Here is an 11103-nt window from a genome sequence, read left to right as displayed (position 1 = left end):
ATTGACTCGATGAATTGCCAATCTAATGTCGTAAAGGCGTTACCAATTTTTCTTTAGAAATCGTTCAAACTGAAAACATTTCGTTGAATTTTCAGCTTTAAAATGTTTTTTTTTTTTACTTTAAAGCATACTTTGGGGATGTGACATAAATTCAACAATCGCCCATGCATTGTCCTCAACTATTTTCCGTTAAGAAACTTTAGCGCACACAAAGAATTCTAACTTATTGCAAAAATTGCATGGAAAACATGCTTACACAGGACTCACCTGTTTTGTTTTGACAAAGCTACAGAGAGAGAGAGAGAGGGTGAGTGAGATAAACAATGACATGACAGTTGTTTATTGTTATTAACAAAGCCGGGTTTTATTTCCACTCTCTACAGGTGTTTGAGGTGAATTGCAGAGCTTAACCATGAAAGAGAGAGAGAGAGAGAGAGAGCAAAGCATAGAGTTGCAAAGTTAACTTCATCTATGCTCAGCTTTGTTTAGTTCGTAAAGAACCTTAAGAGTGGCTAGACGTTGAAAACGGAAATCATACAAACTGTTACAAGTGAAAGAAAGTTAATGAGTTAATGTTAATGTAAAAGAAAAAATAAAAAAAATATGCAAAGAATGAAATACAAATAACAACAACCAAGTGATTTAGTGTTTGCTGTAACTATCATTAACTAATTTGTGTAATTGGAAAATGGTGAATAAAATATCCTGTTATAATAGTAATTAATCATAAATGAATTAAAAAGAAAGAAAATCGTGCAATAGTGAAAAAAAAAACACAACTCCAATTGATCAAGTATCCAAGTTTTTCAGCAAAAGAAGAAGAAAACCTCTTTTTTCTCAAAACAAAAAAAAAACAAAATCTCGTTTTGTGTGTGGATACCTTAAAGGTACAAATCTCGCGGAGTGTTGTTTTTTGTTGGTTTTATTAGTTGGCTGCCTGGTTGGTTTTGTTTGAATCTCAATCTGTATGTATCTGACGGTTACTTTCAAAGTACCAGACTTAAACTCTGGCACACAAACATATACACACACTTGCATTTCAACACAGGCTGGCACACGGATGGAGCCAGAGACCTAAGCGCAGACCCATCAGCAAATAACAACCAAATCGTTTATGTTCGTTCATATGGGAAACAGAGTTGCCGTTGTAGAAAAAAAAACAAACAAAAAAAAATTCGATAAATAAATTAGTATTAATTTAATTATATGAAATAGAAGCAAGTAAAAATAGGCTACGTTCAGCCGCGCTAAATCTTGGGAACCCAACACCATGGATTCTACAAAAAAATTTCCGCAAATGAACTCAGTTTCTAGTGGCCGTAGAACACTAATCGGGAGATCGGTTTGAATGGGAGCTATATCAGGTTATAGACCGATTTGAAACGTACTTGGCACAGTTGTTGGAAGTCATAACAAAACATTTCGTGCTAAATTTTAACCTAATCGGATATTAACTGCTGCTCCCAGGGGCTCAAGTTATCTAATCTCGAGATCGGTTTATATGAAAGCTATGTCAGGTTATTGGTCGATATAGATCGTAGTTTTCGCAGATGTTGGAAGTCACAACAAAACACTTTGTGCAAAATTTCAGCCAAATCGGATAACAATTGCGGGTTCAGGGGCTCAAGATGTAAAATCCGGAGATGGGTTAATATGGGAGCTACATCAGGTTATAGACTGATTTAAACCGTACTTGGCACAATTGTTGGAAGTCATAACAAAACACTTCGTGCTAAATTTCAGCCAAATCGGATAACAATTGCGGCTTCCATGGGCTCAAGAAGTCAAATCCGGGGATCGATTCATATGGGAGCTATATCCAAATATATGACCCATTTGCAATCCTTAGCGACCTACGTGAATCATAAGCCTCTGTGCAAAATTTCATGCGCATATATTCGTTCGTTAAATCGCAATCGTGATTTCGACAAGCGGAGGGACGGACAGACATGGCTAGATCGACTTAAAATGTCTAAACGATTCAGAATATACATTCTTTAAAGGGTCTTAGATCAATGAGTCGAAGTGTTACATGCGGAATGTCTAGGTTGGCATATCCCCATCCTATGGCGGTAGGTATACAAATATTTTCATTATATGAAGACTGCGCCGATACACCAGTGTGTCGCACTGTGTCTTCGCAACCTCTTCGGTTCCAGTTATGTATCCTATCATCGTCTCGATTATACCGCGATGCTATAACCTGGTACTACTTTCCTACTCTCCTATCGCCGCAAGTCTTATAGCCGCAGTGGCTGCCTCGTGTAGTCTGAACTGCTGGAATGCAATATCAGAGTTGCGTTAAACTAAGACTGCGCCGCTGGAACCAGTGTCTCGCCTCGTCTCGACCTTAAATAAGTTCTGACACATTCGTTGCGAGACGTCTCCATTTTCAGCGAGGTTTCCTATCGTCGCCTCTATTATCTCACGTTGATACATGAGGGATAAGTCGTCGCATCCATCTGCCTCGACTCTCATTCGTCCACCTTTTGCTGTCATCTCTCGACAGTCTACTCTCGTATGCCCTGTGTATGATCCGTTTGAACCTCATCCTTTTCTCTCTGGGTTTTGCACCCCATGGTGTTCTAACTGTACCATTCCAGGGCTGCGTGATCTCCCACTGTCCGGTAGGATGATATGACTCCAAGAGCCGCCAAAAGTAGGGATTTCGCTCGGCATGCAGTCTGCAGTATCTGGCCTCATATTTCACTCCCATATGGGAGGGTGATGGTGTAGGCCAACGTAGCGCAGAGGTAAGCATGTCGGTCTATGACGCTGAACGCCTGGGTTCGAATCCTGGCGAGAACATCAGAAAAAAATTTAAGCGGTGGGTATCCCCTACTAGTGCTGGCGACATTTGTGAAATTCTATGCCATGTAAAAACTTCTCCCCAAAGAGGGGCTATAACTCGACTACAAAAAGAGACCCCTTATCATTGAGCTTAAAACTTGAATCGTACAGCACTCATTGATATGTGGGAAGTTTTCCCCTTCCTGTTCCTTAATGGAATGTTCATGAGCAAATTTGCATAGGAGAATGATCTTGCATGTCTCTCTAACTTTCTTAGACTGAAGATGGTATATAATTCACATGTGTGGGCTGCAGCTTCCAAATCATCCTTGGATCTTCTGGACCGCTTTCAGGCGAGAACATCCGAAAAAAATTTAAGCGGTGGGTATCCCCTAATAGTGCTGGCGACATTTGTGAAATTCTATGCCATGTAAAAACTTCTCCCCAAAGAGGGGCTATAACTCGACTACAAAAAGAGACCCCTTATCATTGAGCTTAAAACTTGAATCGTACAGCACTCATTGATATGTGGGAAGTTTTCCCCTTCCTGTTCCTTAATGGAATGTTCATGAGCAAATTTGCATAGGAGAATGATCTTGCATGTCTCTCTAACTTTCTTAGACTGAAGATGGTATATAATTCCCATGTGTGGAAGCTGCAGCTTCCAAATCATCCTTGGATCTTCTGGACAGCTTTCAGGAAAAGCGCTGGTGTTGATTGGCGACGGTAGGGTGTCCAATTATATTGTTTCGTTATAATGTGACGCTATTCTATTGATTCTTCCATGGTGTGTGCTCCACAGATATTAGCCTTCTTATTCCTGATCTAAGGATGTTCGATAGAAGTACTAAACGTTCCAGGAACTCACACCCGTTTGCTATTGATTGGCCAGCTGACCGGACCATGTACAATAGAGATAATTTTTTTTTGCCAGCACTGTTCGCATGTGGTATTGGCTTCTTGCCAATGTTTTTCCAACTGACTATGACTTTGAGCAGGGAAGCCTTTGGTAGGGTTCGATCGAAGGACTCGCAAATCAGCTTCTAATTTGCTCCTCTGCCCATCACGGAGAGAATTGCCCCCGTTTTTATCTTCTGGATTGAGCATATAGCGTCTTCGCCCTCCTACGGTTTTACATTTCGCCTATGATCACTAAGGTAGGCTGCATAGCTGACAACTTCTTTTGGCTTTCGATCGCTGTCTAGGATTCCGTGCTTGTGGTTTTCCTGTTTGGCGTCTTGGTCTCTTTTTATCTACTAGTTTTGCTTCTCAACTCTTCATCTCTATTCTTCTTCTTGCCGGAATTCCCATCAACTGGTTGCGCTCTTCTTATTCTGCGCCGCCGATGGCTCGGCATATTATTCGATATCATAGGAGTCTTTGCTATTACTGACCTACTTTGTTGTTTCTACTTCTTCGCGGTTTTCCAGTTTTTGCGGAAGCTTGCTATAATGTCCAAGAGTTCTTCTATCCTGACACCATTTTAGACATGCTTGCTGATATTTTTCTGGCTGGCTATGGCGTAAGTCTTTTTGCATTTTTTTAGCACTTCTTCTTCTGATTGTTGCATTTGCAAGATGAACTCTTGTCTCGGAGAACCGGTCCAGTTTTTCCATGTTTCCCCGAGAGCAGAGATTTCGCTCCAAATGCGAAAACAACGGGTTTCCAGTTTTTACCTTAGCATTCTATGATGTCCAAGAGTTCTTCTATCTCTGACACACATCCCTGCTGATATTTTTCTGCTTGCCTATTGCGAAAAACCTTTGGCATTGTTCGAGCGCTTCTTTTCCTAATTGTTGCATTTACATAATTAACTCTCGCCTCGGAGAACTTCTTGTTTTCTCATGTTTCGTCGAGGGCAGGGATTTGACTGCACATGCTATCTGTGGGTCTGGCCCCATATTTCGCTACCATAGTCTTTGAATCTTAGCAGCATCCTGCTGCTATAGAATGTCTTCACTAAGATTCTGAGGCAGCTCGGAAAAGACTCTACCATGTTCACCATAAGTCGGCTGAGTTGCCCCGTTTTCCCTGCGGTCATTGTTGTTTCGTGCCGGATTTGCTCTGCATAGGTCAGCTTTGTATTCCGACGAATCTCCAGATATTTGACGAACTCTTGATCCTCACCATTAAGTCGTCTATAGGCATATCCGCTTCCACTGGGATATTTTTTCGTTAGGACTATAAACTTCGTCTTCTGCATCGCAGGTTGCAAACTGTGGGAATCCAGCCAGTCTTTAGCCTTTAGCATCAGCTGCTGTAGTTTGCGCTCTACACCTTCCGTGTATCTTGCCGTGATGACTACAGCGATATTGTCAGCGTATCTTACTAGAAATGTTCCATCTGACATTTCTGTTCACAGTATTCCATCATAACTGGCATTCTAGAGATCCGTTTCAAGTATGAAACCTCGCACCGCTACTTCTGTTAACTCACATTCGTTGGTTCCATTCTGAAAAAAGTTCCCAGATGTAGGATACCACCGTAGCGCAGAGGTTAGCATATCCGTCTGTGACGCTGAACGCCTGGGCTCGAATCCATGCAAGAACAACGCTGTGGTTATCTCCTAATGCTGGTGACATTTGTGAGGTGCTATGTCATGCAAAAACTTCTCCCCAAAGAGCCGTCGCACTGCGGCACGCCGTTTGGACTCTCCTATAAAAAGGAGGCCGCTTATCATTGAGCTTAAACTTGAATCGTAAAGTACTCATTGATATGTGAGAAGTTTGCCTCTGTTCCTTAGCAAAATGTTAATGGGCAAATTTGCATTTTTCAATTACCCAAACGTGCAGATTAAATTCTCATTGTTCTCATCAGATACGTCGGTCCAATAAAGTCCTACCTTTGTGCCTCGAGGAGTTCAGACCACATAAGGCCTTTGAATGCGTTCTTCACATCCAGTGCCAGAAGCCATGCCTATAGCGATATAGATTTGGGTATTTCAACATGATTCAAAACAGATCTTATATTGTTTGGTACATGGCTTCACAAAGCCATATCAGTTAAAATATGCCTTTCTTATTAGTGGCAACTCTGTTAGGGAGTTATTGTTGTGAGTTAGGCCTGAGGCTTGCTTGCTGGCTTCAAGTAGAGTCGCTTAATTTTACATTGGTGTGGTGAAATGTGTGCGCTCGGTGGTTGGCTGAGTGCCTTTTCGTGGTGTTGAAGTGTGAGTGCAAAAGAGGTAACAACAAACCAAACAAAACAAAAACTTCAACATTAACGACCATAACAACAACAACGCAACAAACCAACAGCAGCAGTAATACCACACAAGATCATAAAGACTCCCTACTGCTATTGTTGTTGCTGCTGTTGTTGGTATAGCACCAACTATTGCGAGTATGGTAATGTTAATAATGATGCCAACAACAAAACAACATTAGCAAATATCAAAGACAATAATCATGATGATGGTGAAGGTGATTATGGTGATAATAAAGTCGGGTGGTGATGTAGTGTGGTTGGAAGTAGCCTGTGTTAGTGGCGGGTAACTCGTTTTTATTTTCGTCCAACAAATAATTCGCAGCGTACCAAAAATCATACAAAAACAAATCAAGAAAATACGCGAAAGCTTCAACAAAACGACGCAAGCAACAAACGAATGAACTGTGAACACTCTGACGACGATGATGATGGCGTTGCAGAATGAGCATTTCTAATGAAATGATCACAATGGGGGGCTTTGCAATAAATGGCCATTTGCACAAAGGTATCAAGAAGCTTATGATACGAACGAGTTTCGGTATTTGGTGTTTGTTTCATTAAAAGTGATCATCAGAGAAAGAATGTGAAAAGAAGGTCTTGGTAGAATAATTCTAGTAAGAAGGCCCTAAATTTTAGCCAGGTGCTATAAAGGCTGTCATAAACTTGAATTCGTATAAAAAATTGAAGTGATTGTCTTTAGTAGAAAATATTTAAGTGGCACGAAGTTGTGTACCCCTTGGGCACGTTTGTAGTATAACGTGGAAACTTGCAGTTTTTACAATACCTAAAAGATAAATTCGTGGTAAAATGGAGAGGAAGTGTAATATAAGGAACGTATGGTCCTGGCGTACAAGGGACGATAATGACCATGGTTACTAGTGGGTTGGAGACAAATGTGCGTCTCAAAAATATACGGATAAAGAATGAAGCAGTCACTGCGGCTATGAGACCTAAGGTGATGTAAGAGTAGATAGGAGCAAAGCAGACAACATATTTTCGGTATACGGAATCCGATTTATGGAACGCTAATGGCCTAGGAGATAGTACTTGGAAGCATCCTTATGGGCCCGGTTTCATCCAAACCACTAGGTCATTTACCACAATTGTTACGGGTTTTTGTGATATTTGATTAGGAAAACCGATTTCACGTTTTTGTGAGGTGAAAGAGCCTTCAGTGAGACGATTTATATGAGGACCGTGTTTAATGCTTCGTCATCTACATACAACAGTTTCAGTCGTAACGAGGTGTTGCACATCAGACAAGTTCTCAAATAAATGACAATCTAAAGTTGAACACACACAGATTCTGCAGAAGTCGTTACTTGCAACCTTCAGTCTGTCAGCATGTTTCCAAAAGGACAGTGACCTGTCATGACGGACACAATGACTGAGACGTCTGTTCTAGCCAGTGACGGCAGAGTGGTAATTCCTAGTACTCGTCTGCTCTACAATTCACTGGGGTATCTCTGTGCCCCGATAACAGTCTCATCGTTCAATCGCTTCCGCATTCCCCAAGACCTCGAGGATTTCCGTTTGAAAGACGCCCATCTAATCGCCTACATGGTTCCCTGATTCCAAAGAATTCAATGAAGACTCCTGCCCAGGTGACCTGAGACCTAGCAGATTTTGACAGTCCTTCCCATGGTTCAATTAAGTTCTTTACCTCTTCTTACCAGGCTCGATTACATATTGCCCAATGCCAGAGATTTCATTGAAGCCTGACTATTTCTAGTTGACTTAAAACCGGCTGAACCGATTTTCATGAAATTTTGGCTGCATCGAAGTTTTGTATGCATCGTTATGGTAATCCAAAAACACAAAATCTTTTTATATATAAAAATGACTTTGTTTGTTTGTCGGTTTCGTTGTTTGTTCCGTATAGACTCAAAAACGGCTGAACCGATTACCTTGAAATTTTCACAGATTGTGTAGGTTGGTCCGGAAGGAAACATCGGAAGGGGGGCTTACCCCAAAAGTAATACCCAAAAATAAAAGTGGACCGATCGGGACAGTATGTGACTCACATGAAAGGTATTCAGGGGTAGAGTACGAATTTTACATTAAAAATTGGGTCCAAGTAACTTGGGGACCGCCCCCACCCCAAAACCCCCTAAAATAGGTTTTTTGGCCGATAATGACAATATGGGACTCAAATGAAAGTTATTCGGGAGTAGATTGCGAATATGATCAGGAAGAAAAAATAGGCTTTATAATTTGTTGATTTCGGAAGGAGCGGACCCTCCCCTGTTACTCAAAATCAAAAGTGAACCGATATAGAGAATGTGGATATCAAATGAAAGGTATTGAAGAGTCGATTACGAATCTGGCATACAAAATCAGATAGAAGTGTAGTGGTCACCCCACCCCCAAAATGGCATATGACCCATCATGATATAGTCTCGGTTTGTTTGTTTGTTCCGTAGATCAGATCGAAGTGTAGTGGTCACCCCACCCCCCAAATGGGCATATGACCCATCATGATATAGTCTCGGTTTGTTTGTATGTTCCGTAGAATCAAACAAAGGTTATATAATTATACCATACACCACTACTGTGGTAGAAGGTATTATAACTTTGTGCATTTGTTTGTAACACCCAAAACGAAGAGAGATAGACCCATTGATAAGTATACCGATCGACTCAGAATCACTTTCTGATTCGATTTAGCTTTGTCCGTCTGTCTGTCCGTCAGTCCGTCTGTCTGTCCATGTTAATTTGCGTACAAAGTACAGGACGCAATTTTCATCCGATCGTCTTCAAATGCTATGGACATGTTTTTCGTCCTAGAGACGAAGCCTATTGAAATTGGGAAAAATCGGTTCAGATTTGGGTATAACTTCCGATTTGCAGTAATACAGCAATAAAATGGCTATCTGTTAACCGATTCTCTCGAAAGTTGGCAGGAAGGATTTTCTTATGATTTTCGATATTGCGGGTGAATTTCATAGAAATCGGTTCAGATTTGGATATAGCTCCCATATATATGTTCGTCCGATTTTCGTTAATACAGCAATAAAATGGCCATCTGTTAACCGATTCTCTCGAAAGTTGGCAGAAAGGATTTTCTTATGATTTTCGATATTACTGGTGAATTTCATAGAAATCGGTTCAGATTTGGATATAGCTCCCATATATATGTTCGTCCGATTTGCAGTAATACAGCAATAAAATGGCCATCTGTTAACCGATTCTCTCGAAAGTTGGCAGGAAGGATTTTCTTATGACATTACTGGTGAATTTCATAGAAATCGGTTCAAATTTAGTTATAGGTCCCATATAAAGGGTGATTTTTTGAGGTTAGGATTTTCATGCATTAGTATTTGACAGATCACGTGGGATTTCAGACATGGTGTCAAAGAGAAAGATGCTCAGTATGCTTTGACATTTCATCATGAATAGACTTACTAACGAGCAACACTTGCAAATCATTGAATTTTATTACCAAAATCAGTGTTCGGTTCGAAATGTGTTCATTCACCGTAACGTTGCGTCCAACAGCATCTTTGAAAAAATACGGTCCAATGATTCCACCAGCGTACAAACCACACCAAACAGTGCATTTTTCGGGATGCATGGGCAGTTCTTGAACGGCTTCTGGTTGCTCTTCACTCCAAATGCGGCAATTTTGCTTATTTACGTAGCCATTCAACCAGAAATGAGCCTCATCGCTGAACAAAATTTGTCAAAATTTTAACACATTTCGAACCGAACACTGATTTTGGTAATAAAATTCAATGATTTGCAAGCGTTGCTCGTTAGTTAGTCTATTCATGATGAAATGTCAAAGCATACTGAGCATCTTTCTCTTTGACACCATGTCTGAAATCCCACGTGATCTGTCAAATACTAATGCATGAAAATCCTAACCTCAAAAAAATCACCCTTTATATAAATATCGCCCGATTTTCACTTCTAGACCCACTGTTAGCGCATTTATTGGCCAATCTTCCCAAAATTTTGTACATCGGTTTCCTCGACGACTTCCATAATATTCATAAAGTTTGGTCGAAATCGGTTCATATTTGGATATAGCTTCCATGTATATGTTCGTCAGATTTTGGGTAATTTGTTGTCATTTGTCAACCATAGTTATTACATTTTGGAATACAGGAATTTTAATAATCTATCTGGATACATCCGCCGAGGTCCATCAAAACTGGTTCAGAATTAGAAGTAGCCCTCTTTTGTTTTTAAAGGATAGGTGTAGAGTATTATAAAGTCGGCACCGCCCGACTTTTGCCTTTCCTTACTGGTTTTAAGATATCGGATGGTGGCGGGCCCTCCCCCTTACCCCAAAAACGCCACCCAAAACCAAAAGTGGACTGACAGGCACTATATGGGTATCAAATGAAAGGTAGTTTAGATTAGAAAATGAATATCGTATTAAACTCCAAAACTCCTTTAAACAGATATATTCGACGTTTCGACAGATATATTCGACGTTTCAGTAGATTACAAATATGGCATACAAAATTTGGTCCAAGTAATGGGAGTTCGCCCCACCACTATATACCCCAAAATGGGCATATCAGCCGACCATGGCTATATGGGATTTAAATGAAAGATATTTGGGAGTAGATTAAAAATATGACATTAAAATTTACCCTAGGTGACGCTTTTCCTCCTAAAAATACATCGAATAGGTTATTTGACACATTATGGCAATATGGGTACGCCCTACATTTTATGGGTGCGCCCTAAATCACCTCTTAAACTGAACTTTATTGCCGACTATAGCAATATGGAGCTCAAATCAACGGATTTGGGAGTAAAGAACGAATTTGATATCTATTTTCAGGGCAAAGTGCCGGTGGCCGCCCCAGCCCCAAAACACCCTCCAAACGATTCATATTTACCGACCATGATAATATGGGGCTCAAAGTGAAGTGTCCTCACCTTAAAAAGATATTAGAAAGTTAAAGAAGGCGCAGCGGGGCGGGCCCTGTCCAGTTAGTTAGTATATAAATTTGGGGTTAAAATAACCGCGGATGACGCTCCCACCCAAACGGACATGTTTGGGTGGGAGCGGACATCGGGCCAGCTAGTTGTCTATAAATGTCCCATACCAGAGACAGAAAATTGTCTCTAGGGCCGAGGAAAAGAAAT

The 11103-nt window shown here is 40.7% G+C and overlaps 1 protein-coding gene across 4 annotated transcripts in view; it reads left to right on the top strand.

Moving 5' to 3' along the window:
• Positions 1 to 493: 493 nt before the first annotated feature.
• Positions 494 to 11103, top strand: part of LOC106088569 (unconventional myosin-IXa) — a 77913-nt gene continuing 67303 nt past the window's right edge. For 2 of the 4 annotated variants that reach the window (XM_013254147.2, XM_059366048.1), the window contains exon 1: positions 494 to 691. The gene's annotated coding sequence lies outside the window, so the exon portion shown is untranslated. The other 2 variants (XM_059366049.1, XM_059366050.1) reach the window with 2 other exon arrangements.

Source organism: Stomoxys calcitrans, chromosome 3 (genome assembly GCF_963082655.1).
Source record: "Stomoxys calcitrans chromosome 3, idStoCalc2.1, whole genome shotgun sequence".
Classification (NCBI taxonomy): Eukaryota; Metazoa; Arthropoda; class Insecta; order Diptera; family Muscidae; genus Stomoxys; species Stomoxys calcitrans.
Note: the sequence above shows the minus strand (reverse complement) of the source record. Positions and strands in the feature narration are given on the sequence as shown.